The following is a 10,656-nucleotide window of genomic DNA, read 5'->3' on the forward strand; positions in this document are numbered from 1 at the left end:
TTTGCCCCATCACTAAAAGCAACATTTAGATAGGCTTCCTGAGAAAGAATTTTACAATGCACCATTACACTGAATTTAATAGTTGTGATTAGTGTAAGTACTGTGCTTGCTTCCCTTCAATGAGCACCATCCTGAGGTAATGAGAGACAATGAAAACCCCATCTGAGAATGACATGATATAAGAAACGGAAGTAGGGAATTCTGTTTTGGGTGGGTTTTAAGGTTTCATTGACATATAAACTGCGTGAGAATATGCTGCAGTGGTTTAAATCGGACTGCTAATATTGTCTCTTAAAAGCAGCTTTTTTTTTCTTAGAAGCTCTGGGGTCTGTTTCTGTCTCACAGACTGAGAAATGTCTATTTTTTATTTTTATTTTTTTTGCTAGATTGACAAACATGCTTCCTACAATTTCACATGAACTTAACAAATGCTTTGCCATGTGTATATAGGCACAGGCATATGCTGGTCATTTTTTCTGTGTCAAATGTGAGCAATCCATAGAAATGAACGCATTCTCTGAGTGAACGTGAGCACCTCATCAACACATTTCTAAAGTTTATGCAAAAGACCCACCACTCATTTGAGTGGTGGGTATAAAGAAGTTCTATAGCTTCGGCTCTACCGCAGCAGTCCTCAACATTTTTTGCCCCATCACTAAAAGCAACATTTAGATAGGCTTCCTGAGAAAGAAATTTACAATGCACCATTACACTGAATTTAATAGTTGTGATTAGTGTAAGTACTGTGCTTGCTTCCCTTCAATGAGCACCATCCTGAGGTAATGAGAGACAATGAAAACCCCATCTGAGAATGACATGATATAAGAAACGGAAGTAGGGAATTCTGTTTTGGGTGGGTTTTAAGGTTTCATTGACATATAAACTGCGTGAGAATATGCTGCAGTGGTTTAAATCGGACTGCTAATATTGTCTCTTAAAAGCAGCTTTTTTTTTCTTAGAAGCTCTGGGGTCTGTTTCTGTCTCACAGACTGAGAAATGTCTATTTTTTATTTTTATTTTTTTTTGCTAGATTGACAAACATGCTTCCTACAATTTCACATGAACTTAACAAATGCTTTGCCATGTGTATATAGGCACAGGCATATGCTGGTCATTTTTTCTGTGTCAAATGTGAGCAATCCATAGAAATGAACGCATTCTCTGAGTGAACGTGAGCACCTCATCAACACATTTGTGCTGCCCGTGTACTACGTACTGCCTATGAACGCAGCATCAAATGAATATGTTACAGGGTGAAGGTACACCCCAGGGGCTCATTCATGAACGGGATGATAGAAGAGCACTGAACGAGTTGGTGAACGAATCTTTTGAATGAATCTTTTTAATTAACTGATTGTGGTGATTCAGTTCCGTGAAAAGATCCGTCATTCCCATCAGTCGCCCACTGTACTGTAAAAGTAACACACTGCCAGTGGTAATTTGATACAAAACCACAGCCACAGTATTTCAATCAATAATCAGGCTGGGATGCAATTAGTTGCCTGTCAGATCAATTGAACAGCGAGGCGGGCTACTCATTCGGGTGATTCACAACACCACAGTTTGTCCCACGCTGAGCCTGAAATCATGCCGTCTATCTTCTTTATATGAAGCATTCAAGGTTGGAAATATGCATCTGTCAAATGTCCCCCATTACCCCGGCTGCCTGTCACACCTGGGGCAGCTCCCAACCAGCCAGAAAAAAAGACAGAGTGGAGCTGTCAGCAAGAGAACCCTCAGTGGACTGAAAAGGCAGCAGCTTTTCCCATCTCTCCAGCTCTAATTTTCGCAAAACTGATACTTCTCTGGGTCCCTTGCCGAGTGCTGGGTTAATGACAAAGACTCTATCGGGCGAGTAGCTGAGACGGCTGCCTTTTCCTCAAAAGAACAATTGTTTTATTTATTGCAATGAGACACTTTCTTGTATGTCACATTTTTATTTGAAGAAACTGAGTGCTGTTGAAGAACGCAATGTGTGGGATTCAACAAGAAATGCTGGCTTGGAGACAACCATGATGTCTCCTACTTAATAAGTGAGTATAGTTGCAGTATCTTGAGGCGAAGACGCTGCCATATCAGCAATATTTTATCTTCCCCCTCAAACTGAAGGGAATAGCAGTTGCCGCACAAGAGATGTCAAGTACCAAGACTTGTTTTCGGCACACGAGACTAAGTACTATCGACAAAGAAATACAAGGCCAATGTATCTTAGTAAAATACATCTGACAAAAAAAAGTGTGCAGTGGGATCATCACCATCCAAGCCGCAATACGGTGTTAGGTGCGGTAAAAATGTGTCCAGTGGAAGTTACGTAAAAAAATATATATATATATATATATATATATATATATATATATATATATATATATATATATATATATATATATATATATATATATATATTCCCTCTCGTTCCCTAAGATCCTCTTCCTCCCTCCCCCCTATGTGCTCCCCTCTGCCTGTCTCAGCAAGATGGGGGACAGATCTTTCACCTGCTCTGCCCCCAAACTCTGTAACTCACTTCCTCCCAACATTCGTAACATCGATTCTCTTCCCACCTTCAAATCCCATCTCAAAACCCACCTATTTATAATGGAATTTTTCTGTGTAGCTCTTTCTCTTGTTTCTATTTATAATTGTATTTTATTTATTGTGTTCTATTTGTGATTGTATTTTATTTATTATAGTACCTATGCTTGTCTGTGACTGTAAAGTGTCCTCGAGAGCTCTGAAAGGCGCTTAAAATTACATTTATTTTTATTATTATTATTATTATTATTATTATTATTATTATTATTAAAAAAGACACTCCAGTCTGGGATGATTCCATTGTCTGTACATTGTCTCTACTCAACAACACAGTCTTTTCACATCACAAAGATATTTCTCTCATTTCTCCCCACAGTCCAAGAGAGCACTATAAACTCCATCATGAATGAAATATAAGAGCACCGCTGTATTACTTATGAGTCTTAATGTAACTTTGCTCTCAGCCATTTTCAGGTTTTATTTTCATGCATCAGTGTAGATTTTACGGCAGACGGCGTAAGAGCTTAGATCACTGATTACTTTACTAAAAAAAGACCACCGTTAATCAAACCATTAATGTTCACATTTCACATTACTGCAAAAAACATATTCTGGAGCTCCGCCAGATAACTTGGGGATATTACAGCTGGCCGACTAGACCAACAAGAGCAAATTAGTCAAGTGACACCATTAGTTTGGATAATTATAGTTGCATTGTTTTTGTTTTTGTTTTTTTTTTTTAACCTGGCTGAAGTTTAAATTACGTACAGTACTTTGAATAAAAAGCTCAAAAGAAGAAAAACACATTAACTCCAATTGAATGCAATGAATTGGAAATATTCAACATCTTATTCAAGCGAACGGTTTTGGTAAACGCGATAAATATCACTGAATAGCAATGTCACCTTTGTCATGGCCTAACCTTTTCCTGTGTCACATAACAGTGGACTTCTAATCATCTACTCATCCTGTTTCTCAAACCGGAAGAGTTAATCTTCCAAGCACACCGATTTACACTCAGTGTCATTTTGACTGCATGCATGTATCCTCCCTGTGATTCTTTTTGTCTTTTTATTTCCTTCAGTTTTGACGAGCGCAATTTACAATCCACGGAAGAGAAATACACAAAGAGGAGAATCAAATCTCATTGCCGCAGGCAGATTGTTCTAGCTATGGATAAGTGACTATGAAGTCACATCTAATTAAAGTAGGCTTCATCCATAACTTCATAGCTTTCTTTTTATTTTTTGGGGCGGGGGAGGGTTTATGGCAAAATGCATCAGAAGATCCACTTTGAGATAGCAAGAGTCCATCCAACACCTGCTGATCTTGCACACCAACAACCGGAGCTCATGCTCTTGCAAGTCTGAACTCCCTTCGGTGCAGCAGCTTTGATGGAGCTGATTTACAGAATTCCATCCTACGAGCTGAAGGCACTTCTCATCTTCCCTCTCACACAGTTCAGACAAGATTGCTGCGGTTGTCACACTTCATAAGCCACACTTGGATGCTTTACGAAAGGTACGAAACAACTTACCTTTCACTGCCCCTTGGAGCTTAAAACCAAATTCATCACAGCGAAACAGCGCAGAGCAACACAGAGAAATCAATTTGTGCACACTGACCAGTGAGCAATGAGATTTCTAGTGTTGCGGCACCTCAATGCAAAGTGAATAAATCACAAGAGGTCTTACCTGGGATCTTGGTGATGCTGGTGCTGCCGCTGTTTGTAACAGATCATATCACTGCAAGTGGGACAGCGTCCGAGGAGAGGAGGATGGAGAGGAGGTAAGGAGAGAGGGGGGGCAGGGAGCAGGAGGAGCTAATGAAAACGAGAAAGAGTCGGTAGGCAGCGAAAGAAAGAGAGCGAGAGGTGGGGAGAGGGAGCGAGAGGTGGGGAGAGAGAGAGAGAGAGAGAGAGAGAGAGAGAGAGAGAGAGAGAGAGAGAGAGAGAGAGAGAGAGAGAGAGAGAGAGAGAGAGAGAGAGAGAGAGAGAGAGAGAGAGAGAGAGAGAGAGAGAGAGAGAGAGAGAGCGCAAGAGACACGAGAGCAGTGGCAGCAATGCTTTCAAAGAGTGCTGCCTTACATTGAAAAGGATGTACTGGCTCTGTGAGGTGTTACTACTGAGCCATCTGACTTGCCATCTCTCTCTCTCTCTCTCTCTCTCTCTCTCTCTCTCTCTCTCTCTCTCTCTCTCTCTCTCAAAACAATTGGTGAAACAATTGGAATCATTTCCCAATCAGCAATCCATCCGGTTGTCCAAGTGAACACACACCCATGCCTTTCAACGTCATGTATGCATAAATGTATGACATGCAAGTACTCCTTCAAAGATCTTGACTCCCCCCCACTCACTGCGATTCTTTTTAGCTCATCAGTCTCCCAAGTTGTCCCTCGTGCAATGCATTGTCATTTTCTAAATTGTTGAAGTATCTATTTTCTTCTTCTGTGCTGATGTTATAAAATATAATTTGGAGAATTCAGCAACTGCTACTGATTAATGAATTATTTTAACAAACAGTGCAGGGTGTACCTTGCATCACCCAAAGTCAGCTAGGACAGCCTCCGAATCACCCAAAACTTAATTAGATAAGTCAAGATAGACTAAGCTTTTCAAAATATCGACCTCAGTGAAGATACTAATGTTCATTTGTTTTATTTAATTTTTGTGTCTAATTTGAATGTCTTAAACAAAATTTCATATTGTCTTGAATACTGTACAAAGTTGCAGCAAAAGTAAAAGTAATACGACGACATTGATAAATGCTTATATAAAAATATTTATGTTTCTACAACATGACTCGGATAGGAGCATTTCATTGGAAAAGGAATGTCGTATTAAAACCAAAATAAGCTAATTAATGTAAAATGTGGCCGATCCTATTTTATTGGTTAGTTTCTGGCTCATATAATTCTTTCTTTTCCTCTATAGTTTATGTGTGACTTCATTTCTGACTCTCTTGTAATTTTCACTGTAGTTTTTCCTTGGTATTGCACAAAAGGTTGACCTAACAACATCATACATTAGTGATCAGTCAGAGGCCATGGATAAAATTGTTCTAGCTTTGTTGCGAGACTGCAAATCTTCCTCCTAGTGCTGTCTGTGAGTGTGTGCATGCGTGTTTGTGTGTGTGTGTGCGTGTGCGTGTGTGTGTGTGTGTGTGTGTGTGTGTGTGTGTGTGTGTGTGTGTGTGTGTGTGTGTGTGTGTGTGTGTGTGTGTGTGTGTGTGTGTGTGTGTGTGTGTGTGTGTGTGTGTGTGTGTGTGTGTGTGTGTGTGTGTGTGTGTGTGTGTGTGTGTGTGTGTGAGTGAGTGCGTGTGCGCATGCGCGTGTCTGTGCGCGTGTGCGTGTGTGGTGTGTGTGTTGCACATTGCTCTAGTGAAAAGCTTTAAAGGTTTTTGAAAATGTAAAAACTTCTTTGAAAAGATACATATATCCTTTAATGCTTGCGAGATTAATGACCAGATATAATGATGCTTAGCAGTGAGTACGCAACTGAAAGGCTGACCTCATAGTATTTCCTTAGTATTTTAGTAATTTCTCCACTGCGAGACTAATAAAGGCAAATCCAATACAATCCAATACAATAGTAAAGAAACGTTTGAGTGAACAAATCAATGTAATAATAATCTGTAATGTAAAATAAGAATGAAATGGTATGCTGATGTCACTCAAAGTCACATTCTAGTGTCACAATCCTCATCAGGAGCAATTCCGGGGTCATTGGCTCGCTAGAGCACATTTGAATGTAATCTGAATTAGAATCATTCTTCTCTCATCTCTCTCATCTCATTTTCCGTACCGCTTATTCCTCATTAGGGTTGCGGGGGTTGCTGGAGCCTATCTCAGCTGTCTTCGGGCACGAGGCGGGGGACACCCTGAATTGGTTGCCAGCCAATCGCAGGGCACACAAAGACATACAACAGTCTCTCTCACTCTCGCTCTCACACTCACACCTAGGGACAATTTGGAGTGGTCAATCTGCCAGCCATGCATGTTTTTGGAGTGTGGGAGGAAACCGGAGGACCCGGAGACCCACGCGGGTCCAGGGAGAACATGCAAACTCCACACAGGGAGGCCGGACCGGGACGCGAACCGGCGACCTCTGCACTGTGAAGCCGGTGTGCTACCGACTACCGGGCCGCCCCATTCTTCTCTCACTACTGACTAATTTGGCAACCAGAGTTTATAGATGTATTACCCCCACTGCCCTCTCCCCGCCCCACCCCACTTAATCATATCTCTTTCCTGTGTGGGATTTGCAAATCCACATGACTTTCGTTTAAGTGTTATTTTTTTAGAGGTAGTCTTGTTTCCTCCCACATTTGATTAAAAATGATAATTCATTAATTGAACATATGTGAACGGTTGCAAGGCCGAATGACTTATAGGTGAGCAGTCCAAGTTCTACCATCCAAAGTCATCAGTAATGGAATCTAAGAAAAGTGACAGAAAATGGATGGTTGCAACACAGTGCAAATGCTCACCGGTAAGTACTTGACTGGTAAAAAGTCTCAAAGTGACTTATTTTTCACCTACAACCTGATGGAAGCACCTCTCTGCTGCTGGATTTGCACTGCAGCTCCAATTGCCATTTTATGCCAGTATCAAATATGTGTATTAAAGAGAGTATTTACACCACCAAGCACGTCTAAAACACGGGTAAACAACAAGTATAACATGACATCATTGAGCAGAGACAAGACAGCAGTAAACGCATTAAGCATTAAATACTGCTTAGTTTGGCCTCAAACTAGGCAACCTGGAGATTACTCTATTGAGTGAGGCCAGACGTTGATTTTACTTTCATAGTTTATGCGCTTTCTGAGTTGCCCCTTTTGTGTTTTGATTTACTCCATGCGAGTTGCTTATTAGATGTTATCAATGCAAGATTTTTGTGTGATCTAAATGCAGAAAGTACCAAAGACACTGCCTCAGTGATCCTATTATGACATTAGGTCCCACTTTCAAACAGTTGGCGTCACACAACACCTTCTGTGTCACTGACACTTGACAAATTCAAGCTTACTGCAAAAGCAGGTAAAGTTGAGATAACTCCCACTTGGCCTGTTTTCTAAATCGCTAATTAAGGCCTGGTCAAATGACAAAATGAAGATTTGTTGACTGTTTTTTACTGATTGTTAACTAATAGAAAGACGCTCTTTTCTTCACCCAGGTATATGTGTGTGAAAAAGTCCATATTACAGGATGACGCAAGATGTAGAGCAGAAACAGGAAAGAAGTCCCAGACAACATGTGAAACACAGCCACATAATCTACAAATGCGTCACATGCAAAACACCAGGTCCAAATCTATCGTCCCTAGGCTGCAACGTAACAGCACAGCTCATCATGTGAATGTACCAATGTATCTCCTTACACTTAATCACATTATCAGATGTAAGATTCATATCTGATTTGTAGCCTGTGATGATCCAGACTACCAAGGACATACTTCATACGGCATCACAGTGGCAAACACTTGATCTATCATCAGTATTAATCCAACCATAAACATATTACCAAAAGATTTGTTTTGCATGTGAAACCTGGTTTAATGTGGCCAATTTTACAACTATTTAATATCATCTCTGAGGGAAAGCTATCGTGCTCAACAGCCCTTCTGTAATTGCTGCTGATGACAAGCAATGCTCCACACGACTACACAAGTTTGTCTATAGTAGTGTTTGCTAATTATGTCACGCATTCCAAGCGTTCCTGATATTTGGAAACAAGACTTACATGTAAGGAATATTTAACAGACTCTGCCTTGCAGCAGCATATAAATGTCAAGCCAGTGCAGAAAATACAAAATGACAAACGATGCCTTTTACACAAAGTTTGCCCAAGCCTTCCCTGGCTTTAAACAGTATTGTTAGCACGCGGCGCAAGCGGAGTTGCTGCCTTCAATACACCGTTTCCTGTTGGAAACCGGCTTCACTCATGCATACAGCAAAGGAAGCGCAAAGGCTGCTGCTTGGACTCATAACAGCGAGGAGTGCCATGCCAGCTCAGCAAGCAGTGAGCATAAACACCCCAGTTGATTATTTATCGTGGTTGAAAGAGCAATCAAAACAACAAACAGCCAACAATATGATGCTGTCAACAACATGTAAAAAAAAAAGAAACGAAGAAAGAAAAAGGTGAGACTGAATAAAAAAAATCAGTGTAACAGAAAATGTGGTCGAAAAGGGACAATAAATAACCAAAAATACTTTTTGGTTATTTTGGTTTTGTTTTCATCACCCAAATTAGGTAAAAAGTCTTGCCTACTATATTTCTGAAAAAAAGAAGCTAATTGTATTTACTACATCAGCGAGAAATCCCTGACGATTAGTTGAACACATGAGAAAAGCGCTGCACATATTGCTGTTCAATATGCTTTTCAAAGCACAACAACAAAGACTTAGTGCCAACTATGCAACGGATTAGAAATTTGCTCACAGCACATGCGTCTGCCAACTAACAGCTTGACACATTTCGAGTCTCCATACGACATTTATTTCCTGTCTTGCCTTGTCAATTACTGGAAATGTAAAAAAGCAGCATAAATTGAGTGTGCTTAATTTTTTTCTTATTGTAAATTGTATTTTGTATTTTTAATGTTTTTTTTTTGATTCCTTGTTTATTTTGTCAGATTTACTCTGATATTGCAGGTCAAGCTCTTTAATACAAAGGCAGTTCTGAACAGCAATTAAAAAGTAACAGCAATTATATTGTGTGTTCTATATTGGTGGGAAACAATATTTCTTAAGACATTCCGTTATTTCACTATGATGTTTATGATGATGATGATGATGATTATGATGATGATGATGACAATGATTTGGACGACAATAAACAAAGTCAAACTTCTAGGGCATTTTCCGTTTATGGTGTTTTATTGGAATTTAGGGAAATTCAACAGTTGTAGTGTGAATATGCCATACATATATGTATTTAAAATGTGTGTTTGGGAGCCTTTTACTGAGCATCTTCATCTGTATTAACTTCATAGAGTTGCTTGTTCTGTAGCCACAAGGGGACATAATCCAGTGTCTTCTTGTGCCGGTCCCAAGCCCGGATAAATACAGAGGGTTGTGTCAGGAAGTGCATCCGACGTAAATGCTTGGCCAAAACAAACATGCGAATCAAACCTCTGACAATGGAGGACAGTGATTCGCTGTGGCGACTCCTTGAAGGGAAAAGCCGAAAGGAAAAGAAGAAACAGTATGAAGAAGAAGCCGTTTAAATGTCTGATGGATTTGGTGCATATGAATCGGTAGCACCTGCCTGAGGGGAGTAGCTAGAAAAGGTGGTGGGCAGGGTGCAGAGGGTCTAGTAGGATTTTTCCGCACTCTGTCTTGATTCTTGCAGTGTGCAAGTCCTCGAGAGTGAGTAGGGCGGTGCTCATGATTTTTTCCGCCATCCCAACTGTCCTTTGAAGTCCATTTTGTGGCAGCCCTGAACCAAACTGTGATGGAAGATGACTGCCGTGTAGAAATTTAGCATGTAGAAATATTATGATTTGAGGTTAATGAGCAACCTCATTGAGGAGGAACGAGTTTTTATTGCTTTTTTTATGTTTGAGAGGCCCTAAAATATTTTCTGACATATACTAAAAGAAGCACAACGTAACATTACAAAGAATACTCCACTTGTTTTTATTCTAGTGGCAAAACACATTTTATTGAAACACACTACAAACAATTGCTTTATGTGTAATGCGACTCGTATTCTTAATTTTTACATCCACTGTCTCAGTGGTGAGAAAGTCAATGGAATAATGGCTCTGAATCATAAAGTTATATTAATGAGGCACTCTCATTTTATCTAAAGTACTTGCCAGGTAAAACAATGTTTTCAAATAATCTTCATATGTCATCGATCAGAACATCCATCCGTCCATTTATTTTCCAGACCGCTTAATCCTCATTAGGTTCACGGGGGGTGCTAGAGCCTATCCCAGTCATCTTCTGGCATTAGGCGGGGTACACCTTGAATTGGTTGCCAGCCAATTGCAGGGCACACAGAGACAAACAACCATCCATGGTCACACTCATAGCGAGGGACAATGTGGAGTGTTCTATCAGCCTGCCATGCATGTTTTTGGAATGTGGCAGGAAACAGGAGGACGTGGAGAAAATC

At 40.3% G+C, this 10,656-nt stretch overlaps 1 protein-coding gene across 2 annotated transcripts in view; it reads right to left on the bottom strand.

Annotated features, from left to right (window-relative positions):
- The window catches only part of thsd7ba (thrombospondin, type I, domain containing 7Ba), a 261,993-nt gene extending 257,659 nt beyond the window's left edge, over window positions 1-4,334 (bottom strand). For both annotated transcript variants that reach the window (XM_089002333.1, XM_089002331.1), the window contains exon 1: window positions 4,224-4,334. The gene's annotated coding sequence lies outside the window, so the exon portion shown is untranslated. The remainder of the gene's footprint in view (window positions 1-4,223) is intronic.
- Window positions 4,335-10,656: the final 6,322 nt, after the last annotated feature.

The sequence above is a fragment of the Hippocampus bargibanti genome, linkage group LG08, assembly GCF_051943395.1.
Source record: "Hippocampus bargibanti isolate YZ-2025 linkage group LG08, ASM5194339v1, whole genome shotgun sequence".
Lineage (NCBI taxonomy): Eukaryota > Metazoa > Chordata > Actinopteri > Syngnathiformes > Syngnathidae > Hippocampus > Hippocampus bargibanti.